Source organism: Colius striatus, chromosome 1, assembly GCF_028858725.1.
Source record: "Colius striatus isolate bColStr4 chromosome 1, bColStr4.1.hap1, whole genome shotgun sequence".
Lineage (NCBI taxonomy): Eukaryota > Metazoa > Chordata > Aves > Coliiformes > Coliidae > Colius > Colius striatus.
Window position 1 is genome coordinate 196,694,073 of NC_084759.1, and position 12,235 is coordinate 196,706,307.

Below are 12,235 nucleotides of genomic sequence, written 5' to 3' on the forward strand. Positions count from 1 at the left end.
ACATTTATCAGCCAACGCATATTGCTGCACCCCAGCAGAATCTCAAGCTCGACACTGTCATTGTCTATGATCTCAGAGTAGATCACCTGAGAAGTCTGTTGTGAGCTCAAGGTATTTGAAATTTCTAGAATCAAGAAAATAGAATTTTTGAGACTAATATATGTCAAATTTGTAACTTAAATATCAGTACTTGGGTATGCACAGGTTAAATTCACCAATATTTATGAGTCTGAAGCCAGGGTTAAGAAATGTTTAAACACAGAGATTTTGTGTCATCCAAACTAACCTATGTGTCGGAACACTGTCTGAAATCCATCTTTGAAATACATTCCTTCAGACCTGCAGAATCTGCATCCAATGTACTTATTTCAGTTTGTCTTTTGACCAACTATACTATATCATTGTCCAAACTTTCAGACTTTTCACTGACATCCAATAAAAGGTTAAGATCTATCAAATCTGTCCTTTTCAATTGACTCCTATCTCAGAAAGTCTTTATAGACAGAATATTATCTGAATATCTGCACATTGATCCCTTTCAAAACAACAGATTCACACTACTAATTTGACAATAACTCTTAGCAATTTTCACTAAAAAGTGAATTAGAACTTTTCTTTTAAGTCCAGCTCCTTAAATGCGCTCTCCAAAGGAAATAGGGGATGGTTCAAAGAGAACTTGAATGTAGAAGCTGAAGAGCACTTCTAACACTCCCATATTGTGCTGCAACAATGGATACTGACAGAGGTATTCATTTAAAATGGAATCAATTTTCTAAAAGCTCACAAAATAGTAGACTAGCTCCTTAGCTATGGTAAACTATCTACTGAAAAACATCACGTGAACACTTAGCTACAATTTATCTGATACCATATTTTCATGCTGATATTGTAACTTCATAAACTATTTAGAACTACAATTTAAACTTTTCTAAGTTCTGAATTAGAATTTACAGAAATATGGGTTAAGAATACTTTTTGTCTGCATAATAGAGGATAATACAATAAATTATTCAGCTACACTTTTCTGAAAAATTTAAGAGCTATAAGAATATGTTAATGTAATGTAATCGCTTCCTTAAAGTCAACACCAGTTGCCTAGGCAGAAAAAACGGGCCTTTCAGATCAAATATGGTGTGATAAGTCTTTGAGAAATATAAAGAGGCAAAGCTAATAATTTAAAAGTGTGTGGAAATATCAAATAATAAAATTTTAAATAAATTAAACTTTCCCGAATATTTTCAAAATCACCAAAGGCTCTGTTTAGCAAAAGGTGGTGTTTTTTAACTGCAATAGAAGAATGTTTTTTTATTTTTTTCTTTTAATTTCCTCCTGTTTATGGAGAGAATGATCACAATTTCTGGTTGAGATAGAGTAAGACAAAGGATCTGAAGACAAATCTTTCCAAATTACTCTTCAGAGCAGGTTCTTCTATCAAGATGCACGCAAGTCAGCCTTGTACTCAGTTCTAACATAGTTTTAATGTCATTTCCTGGATTGCAACAAAGCTCAAACTGCCCCTTTATGGCTACTTTTCTATTAGTAAGTAAAAGCACAATAAGACATTTACCAGAAATAGACTAAGAACTATTATAAAGGTCCAGCTATACACAAAAGAAACTGTGAGTAAACTTCTCAGTACACTACTGACAGCCTATCTAGTCCTTTTGGTGATTCATTTGAGTGGTAAATGTGTTCCTTTTGGGAGACAGAGTGAGTGGTGAATACAAGAGCTAAATTCTACATGTCCTGCTTGGCTCTTTCAGTGTGCACAGTCCTGGAAAGATTGTCAGTAGCTTCAGAGAGATCTGGAAAGGTCTTAAAAAATATTATTTCTTACCATGGCATTAAACCAGTATATTTTATGCCACATGTCAATAAGGATTTTCTACCTAATTAATAGATTCTGTTAAGACAAATATAACAAACATCTACATGCTTAAGTTTCCATGCAAGGCAATTTTTCTGGATTTATTGTATGATTGCTAAATTTATCATCAGATATTAATGGATGTTGCATCATGCAAACACTAATTAAGAAATGTAATGTTTACTGAGAAAATCAGATCTATATGTTTTCTACAACAGTTTACATAATGTAGTAGCAAGTGTCTGCATGGCTAAATATAATCAAGGACTCAGCCCTTAGAATTCAAAATTTCATTCACACTAAAGTGCTGAATTCCCTCTTCAGTCTCAAGAATTAACATGACTAAATTACTCATTGATTCTAAGATCTCTCTGGATTAAGACTTTCAATTTTAGATGGCTTTGAATGATCTCAAAACTATTCAATGGTTTTGGCAGTGTTCAGAGTATTTAAGGATCTTATTGAATTTGCTATTATTAGGAAACTGATATTCCCTTAGGATATTTGATCTCCAATGATCTAATTTTAATTCACTCACATTTAATAATGAAAAATATAATTTTTAAAAGATTATCAATCTCTTTGCAAAAATAAGTAATTATGCTTTTATAATTGTATAGGAAATCATTATAAGGCATGAAGACCACTGGAAATGACACACATTGACTTGGTCCACAATTACAAGATGATTATTCATCTTCCTAAAAACCCTATCATTTAAAACAAACGTTTTGAGCCTTGGACATGGCTCACCAAACATCTTGAAGAAGCCAGCCTCACTGTCTTTCATTCTTGCATACTAATGTCTTTGAACTATGCCAACACTAAAAAATTCTCTGTTGCAACATTAAGTTTTTAGTTATGTTTTCCTTTGATGATTTTCTTATTTGGCATATGGCTAGATTTGATATTTTATAAATTATTCATTGGATTTTATATCCCTCCCACTTCTGCTGTTTGCATTACTGAGATACAGGCCTGGCTACATTTTAAGCCTGCTCTTCGTTTTTTTCTGCACATGTAGCGTGGAAATCCTGTTTTATTGATTATATGTAAAACAAATTCATGCAGTACAGAGGTTGTCACAGGGTAAAAGTCAAACGAAAGTATTCCTCAGGAAAGGGAGACATGCCCACATCTTCCCATTTTTAATTAACAATATAATTCCAGAGGCACAGTTGAGTGTCGTGGGGAGGTGTTCCTGAAAGTCCTGCCAAATGAGACCTCACTTTAGTAGTCCTGGTTAGATATACATGTGCAAGGAAAAGAGAAAAATTTCAATGTGAAAAGTAGAACCATCAAACTTAAGACACTAATTGCACTAATTGATAATTTACAAGCTGCATTACTGGGAAAATGCTTTGTGTTTTTTTTTTTTTTTAATTTAAAGGCTGTTTTAAATCTTGAGTTGTTAATAGGAACCAACAGCTATAAAATATAAAACGTTTTGAAAAAAACTTCTCAGTTTTTCAAGGCTTTTGATTAATTTTGTATGGATTTTTCCGGCCTTCTAGTCTCTCAATATCTGTCTCAGTAATGACTTACTCTGGAAAGTTCAATATCACAGCCACAACACTATTGCTTGCCATTAATGGTTAACACAAGGCAGCTGTGCCCAGTAAGTCCTTCATTTGGAGAGATATCATTTTATTTTATTAGAAATTGATTTTTAAAGCTCTTCCATTACTAATTTGTCTAAGCAGGGCATGCCCCAGTAGGTGAGAACTGTTTCACTGACATCTGGAAATAGATTCAATATTTTATTTTTTTGTATGAAGGGGAAGAGATAATACTAGCACTTCTCTAGCCTTTTGTTTTATATGAGAATTGTAAGACTTCAGTGACAAAATTACTTTTCTGGATAATCAGTGCTGCGGTATTAGCTTTTCTTTGTGAATTTCTCCCTTTAACACCTTGTAAGCCTTAACTTTATAGGAGTATCCCAGTAAAATGCTGGCATGAGCAAGGTAAAGAGACTTTTCTCTAATTAATTAATGTTCTCATCAAATTATACATTGTATAGATAAATGAAAGGTGTTCCAGTCCCCTGATCATCTTGGTGGCCCTATGCTGGACTCTCTCCAGCACTTCCCTGTCCCTCTTGAGCTGAGGAGCCCAGAACTGGACACAGGACTCCAGATGAGGCCTCACCAGGGCAGAGTAGAGGAGGAGCAGAACCTCCCTCGACCTACTGGCCACACTCTTCTTGATGCATCCCAGGATGCCATTGGCTTTCTTGGCCACAAGGGCAAATTGCTGGCTCATGGTTAGTTTATTATCAATCGGGACTCCCAGGTCTCTCTCTGCAGAGCTGCTCTTCAGCAGTTCGACCTCCAGCCTGTACGGGTGCATGGGGTTGTTCCTTCCCAGATGCAGGACTCTGCACTTGTCCTTGTTGAACCTCATGAGGTTCCTCTCTGCCCAACTCTCAAGCCGGTTGAGATCCTGCTGAATGGCAGCACAGCCTTCTGGGGAATCAGCCAGTCCTCCCAGTTTGGTGTCATCAGGGAACTTGCTGAGGGTACACTCTGTCCCCTCATCCAGATCGCTGATGAAGATGTTTAACAAGAATGTCCCCAGAACCGACCCCTGTGGAACTCCACTGGCCACAGGCCTCCAGCTCGATTCTGTGCCATTGATCACCACTTTTTGGGCTCTGTCATTCAGTCAGCTCTCGATCCACCTCACCGTCCACTCATCCAAACCACATTGCCTGAGCTTTCTGATGAGGATGTTATGGGAGACAGTATCAAAAGTCTTGCTGAAGTCAAGGTAGATGACATCCGCTGCTCTCCCCTCATCTAGCCAGCCTGTTTTGCCCTCATCGAAGGCTATCAGGTTGGTCAAACAGGATTTCCCCTTGGTGAAGCCATGTTGACTCCCCTTGATAACCATCTTGTCCTTCATATGTTCAGTGATAATATTCAGGATGAGTTGTTCCATCACATTTCCAGAGATGGAGGTGAGGCTGACCAGCCTGTAGTTTCCTGGGTCAGTCTTCCTGCCCTTTTTGAAGATTAGAGTGACATTGGTCTTTCTCCAGTACTCAGGCACCTCACCTGTCCTCCATGATTGTTCAAAAAAGATGGAGAGAGGCTTAACAATCACATCAGCCAGCTCCCTCAGCAGTCTAGCATGCATCCCATTAGGACTCATTGACTTATGAGCCTTAAGCTTGGCCAACAAGTCTTTAACCTCTTCCTCTTCCATCCAGGGAAAGTCCTCTGCTTTCTTGGTCATCCTATTAACCTTGCTGGACTGGGTTTCCCGAGGGTCAGCCTTGGCCATAAAGACTGAAGCAAAAAGGCATTCAGTACTTCAGCCTTGTCTGCATCTTTGGTGTATAGTTTGAAAACATGAAGCCTCCTAAAACAGGTCTGGAGAACGGTGTCCAGTGCTGCCTATTAGGAAAGGGTGCCAGCCTGTGTTGTCCCTTCAGTCACACTGTGAGGCTGTCTAAAGGACTCTAATAAAACACTGACTTGTTCTACTTACTGGCACAGATACCTTTAAAGCTGAGGAGTCAGAAGAGATGCATTTTATGCATGTCTAAGAAATTCTCAGATGTACTTAAAGAATTAGGATTACATAGGCACTTGGTTTCAACACTGCAATCTTGTTCAGTATCTACTCATTTAGCTAAGAAGGGCTTCAACTTCGAAGATATTTTGCAACTTAAATAGTTATCAAGTAAACAATCATACCTCCATAAATAACAGGACTGTTAACGTCAAAATGCTACTTCATGTCTAGTTCACTTGGAAGTCTGGTAAAGTTGGTCTCCTTAGGAATAACTATTTCTCTTCATGAATATGAATTAAATTGATATCCTTCTCATAGCTTTAAGAGCCTAGGTATAGCCAGAACAAAGCCCTTCTTCCACCTTTCTCAAAGATGGGTAAGGTCAAAAGGTTGCACTCTCAAGTACTGTGTTTATTTCTGGGACTCTCACTACAAGAGGGACATTGAGGTGCTGGAGCATGTCCAGAGAAGGTCAACAAAGCTGGTGAAAGGTCTAGAGTACAAGTCTGATTAGGGACACTGAAGGTGAGGGACTTGGAGGTGCTGAGTCCGGAGAAAAGGAGGCTGGGGACAGACTTTATTGGTCTCTCAAATACCTGAAAGGAGGCTGTAGTGAGGTGAGTGCTGATCCCCTCTCCCTAGGTAAAGACAAGAGGAAATGGCCTCAAGTTATGCCTGGTGGGGCTTGGATCAGATATTAAGAAAACGTTCTTCACTGGAAGAGTCGTCAGTCATTGTCACAGGCTGTCCAGGTGAGTGGTTGAGTCACTATCCCTGGAGATATTTAGAAAATTTGTAGATGTGGTGCTTTAGGACATGGTTTAGTGGTTGACACAGCAGTGCTGGGTTAATGGTTGGATTTGATGACTTTACAGGTCTTTTCCAATCTACATGATTCTGTGATTCCGTGAAAATGGCAAACGTGTCCAGAGAAAGGCCTCAGAGCTGCAGGCTGGAAGATGCTTTTTCCTTGAGGGAAAAGAGTCCCAAACCAACAAACTAACTGAAAAGTCATGGAGTTATGCAGCTCTTTGGGGAGGGTGGAAACTGACAGATGTACTGGGAAAGGAAGTTTTAAATTTAATTTCCCATTGGCCCTTGTTAAATCTCCAGATGGAAGTGGGAAGATTTGGAATATCTGGGGACACAATTGTACTACTTTTTTTTTCAATTTTATTTTTATGAATTGTCTCAACTTTTTAAATCTTGATCAAGTGTGGCATATGCCTACCTTCAACACACTGCAGATCAAATATTGTCACATCAAGTCTAGGTTCAACATTTCTTCATAAAAGATGCTGAATCTGGTGGTGCTACTGTAATTGCTGTATAAAACTCATTAACTGGAATCTGAAAATATTCCTATTAGTACTACCCTTTCCAGCACTACCTTTGACAAATATTATTTAGCCTAATAGTCCAAGAGCATTGAGCTGGCATTGCTGATCAAACAGGTTTTTTTATTAAACATTCACCTAAATCAAGATTTTGCTTTCATTTGAGTAATTCTTTGCAGACTCACTTTCTTAAGTGTATTTATTGCTATAAAATGAAAACCTCATATATCATATTTAACTGAAAATTAATGTATGCTATTTGCAGTCCAAAACAAAATGCATCCTTTAAAAAAACCCAATAAAACAGTCAGAGAGATGGTACCTGGCAAAAGGCACATAAATACAAAGTGTTTTTAAAATTTGCTTAATGAGTAGTTGATACGGTGAAAATAATTTGCTTCCCATTGCAGTATTTTAATGAAACATTGATTAGCAATTACAATCCTCATTATCTGTATAATTAAGAAGGATTTCAAGATTAAAAGAAGAATTGGTCAGTTTCTACCTACACTTCCAAGTGGCCTGCCAAAAGTTTGATATTAAATTGTTCTTTCAGATGGCTGATTTCCAAAACCTAGAAGTTAAAAATAGCTGGGTAGATGTCTCACAAAATATGAGTAACCTAATATCTGTCAAACCATATTAAACTACTTTGATTAAATTAATTTATTTTTATGTAACAGATTGGTCCACTGCTCTGTTGTTAATTATAAATTAAATCTACAGTCTGATCTATATTAAAGTACCTTTCTGTCTACCTGGAGTCAACCAAGTTCTACGTGTGCAAGCCCAATGGAAATAGATACAATATTATTAAAAAAAAAAAAGAAAAAAAAAAAGTGCAGTTTTTCAAACTCCTATCACCAAAGAAAAATCTCTTTGGAAACTCTTACTAAAAATCCCCCCAAAATCTAACCTACAGTACAGGTTTTGAGTGCCCTTGCTTGAACTGGATGGTTGGTCTAAGTGTCTTCTAGAGGTTCCATCCAGCCTCAATCGTCCTGTGATTCTGTAATTATTGTCACTTATTTTTTAGCCTTTAAATAGGCATCACATATTTTGTATTAGATAGCCCATATCTGGTGAATGAAATATATCTTTCCAAAATATTAATCCATTTTAAGTGTCTATTTGAACTATCTTATCCTCCCATTTTTTTAAAACCATTTAGAATTGAAAGTTTGGGATACTAAAATACTATGTTGAGACATTTGTGATCTTCTGTCCTTGCAAGTGCAAATTGGATTGAAAAGAATTGGTAATTTTTATGATCTTGCTAAAAATGTTGTCAGATTGCTGCTTTTAATTTGAATTAAAACATACTGAAATCCTACATCTGAACTAGAAGCAGGCAAGTGTCATCTTAAAATGGCATCTTAAAAGCTAATACCAGTTTCTAGAATGAGATATATAAACCCAAAAAATACGCAGGAAGATATATATCTATTGGTACTACTGAAAAGGTGCTTCAACATTTATAATAACTTATGCTCTCTTGCCATCTCATAGAGAATCCAAATTTTAAACTTGGTGTCTCTGTTTTCTCAGTAAAACTCTTCTGATTCTGTCTACTGTTTCCAAAAAAATGCCTTTCAGAATATCATAATATGAAATTTCAGGTAGATTTGCTTAAAAAGAACCTAAAAAATATATTTCAACTTTCTTCTGTGGTAGCAGTGAAAAATGAGTCTTACTCCTGAGTTAAGACATAAATAATTGAAAACTGTTCCCTTGCAGGAGTGAAAAAAAGTTGGAAACATCTACAAATATTTTTAATCCTGGTGGACTTTGTAAAGAAACTAGAACTGAAAACATGCATTCAAGACAAGTGAGCTCTTAGAAAAAGACAAAAATGAAAAAAGTTATTTATATGCCCAGTTCTATCTCTCTATCTGCAGATAACTCATATAAAATTCAGTTTGCAAACTAAACACTGAGAAACTGGAAGGTTTTTTCATACAAGTTATGTATGGGAGATTTTTGTAAAAGCAGATTGTGATTTTCTGTTGGAAAGAAGCTGTAACCAATTCCCAAAAATGTCCCCAGGTAAATTGAGGTTCCTTGTTTTCTGAGATGATTCCAGACAGCTTCTGAGCATGAACTAGACAGCAGTGCCAGAGATTGACCTCAAGGACCCCATGTCTGCGAGTCAGACAAGACTATACAAAACAGTACCATGTCTAACAGAAGGCAATACATATTCACATATCTACATCTTTCTATCTGGGTCTGGCTTTTCTGGTCAGGCAAACAAAGTAACTGAAATTCTGGTTTCTGGCACATTGGTACATGGATATTTAAAACTGTTCACATTTTTAACTTTTTTTTTTTTTTTTTTAGTTAATTCCCAAATTTCAATGCAGCTTGAATTTATTTATTCTAAACCTGATCCCATCCATCACATTGAATTTTCTTGCTATGGAAATTGAGTTTAGTAACAAAAGCTTAAACAACAGAAATCCCTCCCCTATACCTTCATCAGAATGCTTTATTTACCTACATATCTGTCACAGGTTTCTGTACATGTTGCTTATAAGTCTAAGTCTATGACTGAAAATGCCTCTAGTAATGATGCACTCATACTATGAAGACCTGAGGGATTACATTTGGTTGTGAAAAAGCTCACTAAAAACGTCTGGACCACTTTATGTCAATAACTTGACAGTTTCACTAGTTAGTCTGTTGTCTTGTTTAAACAATTTTAAAATATTTTAACTATTTTTAGGAATTATGAAATGTAAATAAAAATAAATTCTTGGAAAATATCTGAATTTTGGGCAACTCTATATTGTATATTAGACCTAAAACATTTCACATTTTTTATGTTAGTAGTAGCTCTGTGTTAATAACAAGTGAAATGGCCAATTGTAACTTGAACAGAAAATTTTCATCATTTAGAATCCAAAGTACTTCCAAGCTAACTTAATTACATCCAATGTAACAAGTTTCAGATCATTTGTAAACAACCACTGCATCTCCTGTACTGAATTTTTGCACTGATGGATGAACATGGGTGGAAAACAGTCTAATTTTCATTCTCATTCAATAAGGCAACAAATGCAATTTGGTTTCTGAGCAAAGGGAAGCTGTCTTCTGATGCCTTCTTTCAGCAAACTGTATACCTCCTTTGAGCAAGATGGAAATTAATAAAGGAAAACAGAAGACATTAGGAAATAAATTGTAGTCTCGTGCAAATATGCTTATTTCAGAAGCTTTTCTTAGAATCATCAAATTGTTTTGGTTGGAAAGCACTTTTAAGATCAAGTTCAACCACTAACCTAACACTGCCAAGCCCACCACTAAACATGCCCCTAAGCACTTCATCTACCTCATTGTTCTTCATATCCTCCATCAGATTCAACTCCAAGTGGGCTTTGGCTTTTCTAATCATGTTTCTGCATGCTTGGATAGTGTCTCTATATTCCTCCCAGGTCCCTGATTCCACCTCATGCACACTTCCCTTTTAAATTAAGAATTTTAACAAGTATCTTCATCACATGAAGATAAATTTTGCTATCTTGATTATGATACAAATCCATAAATGTATGTAAAAAGGAAAATGTATTCTTGCAATGCCAAAACCACCTCTTGAAAGAGAGATTAATTTGTGATATATATATATATGTACATATAACTTTAAATATAAGAATGAGCATATATTATGTCCTTCCTGAAAGTTCCATTCACTGTATTTATTTCTTTTTTTCTGGGATCTTCTATTAAATTACCCTGTATTTACTCTTGAGTTGCTCAGAGCTCATAATATAGCTAATAAAAATTTAAAAACTGCTCTTGGCATTGTCATATTAAAATGGATGGTTGCCAGCACAGTAACGCAGCTTAGCATTTCTTGTTACAAATTTATTGCCATTCAAACTAATAAAAATGTTGATACAAAGTACCCTTACTAATCTTTTAAATTATTTTAGGCAAGACATATTTTCTTAAATAATTTAAAGAAGAAAAAGTTCACTATAAGGACTTCACTATATTGACTTCTTAAATCAAGCTGATTAAAACCCTAGCTGAAAGAGGGGAAAAAAATAGGTTTGAGGTCCATGAAGGTATCCTGCATTTTTGGGTCTTCTCTGTCTTCTCTATCTTGATGTTTGAAAATAAGAGCTTAACTAAGTATATTATAGGGAAAAATAGTTTTTAAAATTACATAGTGTATTAATCTATAGAAAAAAGCTGCTCTCAATTCAGACTCTAATGTTTCTAATGGAGCATGTTGTAAGGTAAATGTAGAAAGCTGCTGTACAGTTCTTTTTTATGTCTGACACTTATTCTGCCATCACAGCAAATATCAACATATAGGTGTGGTTTTGCATATATTTCTAATACTTAGGTTTCTTCCACATTTTTAACTACCCATCTACATAAAAATCTTCCTAAATCTATCTTGCCTGGATTACATATTTTATTCTTCTTCTTCAAAACAAAACCAAAGGTAACATCATGTAGAATATGGTTGTCTCCTCAGTAAAACTTTTGCATAAGGAACATTTGGACTAATTAAATTGTAACATTAAAAGAAGAGAATACTTTGGTACCATTACTTTACCTGATGTTGTTAGCAATTTTCCTAAAATAAAGTTTCCTATTCTTATTCTACTGCAGCTAATCACTATTGTATTTGGCCTAATGCCATTTACTGTAGCGTATAAAGAAGTCAGAGGAAAGGAACTGCCATGTGACCCAACCTAAGTTACAGTCAGAAGGAAGCTGTAATGTCCTCTTGACATAGACAAGGGAACACAAAAGTACCAGAGGCAGACAAAGCATAGTTGAAAGTTATATGAAATCATAAATATGATGCTAGAGGAAGTGCAGGAGCACCAAAAATAGAATATATGTAAGAAACAATGGCATATATGTAATAGAAAAAGAATCTTATATTTCACACATATTTTCGACCCATGGAGTCTCTTATAGAAAGTTCCCTTCATGCTGCTAGTTACTATGGTGACAAGAACAGACCAAGATCCTGTTTAGGACAGATGTGTTGTACTGTCTAGCCCAGTATTCGAGGTCAGGGGGATACTATCAAACAAAAAACATTAGTTTAAGAAACTTTTCATTGAAGACATGCTCAATAAGTTAGAGGTACCAAAGATCATTTTTTTAAGAGAGAAAAGATTGAGAGGATAAATTTCAGGTAATAATCAGCACACTTTTATCTATGTTTTTTAATTTGAGGTTTTGATACTTCTACATTCTTTCACAGATACCGTCACTATGGAGAAATACCTTACCTAGGCTTATACCTTAGCTTACCTAAGGCCAATGTACAATTTACATTATCACTTTGAAAAAGCATCCATTCCAGCATATAAAACTTGATTTCAAAACTTTTTTGTGTGTCAGCAAAATGAGACAGTTTCCAAAAAGAATAAGATGGATGACCTTGCACAAATATCTGTTCTAAAAATCTATCCCCCAAAGGGCTTACCAAGTTGAGCTATAAATGGAAGGAAGTGGGAAGGAGAAGATAAAGAGAATATATGAC

At 35.7% G+C, this 12,235-nt stretch overlaps 1 protein-coding gene across 2 annotated transcripts in view; it reads right to left on the bottom strand.

Annotated features, from left to right (window-relative positions):
• CACNA2D1 (calcium voltage-gated channel auxiliary subunit alpha2delta 1) overlaps window positions 1-12,235 on the bottom strand; it is a 393,756-nt gene that overhangs the window by 107,776 nt on the left and 273,745 nt on the right. The gene's annotated exons all lie outside the window — the stretch shown is intronic.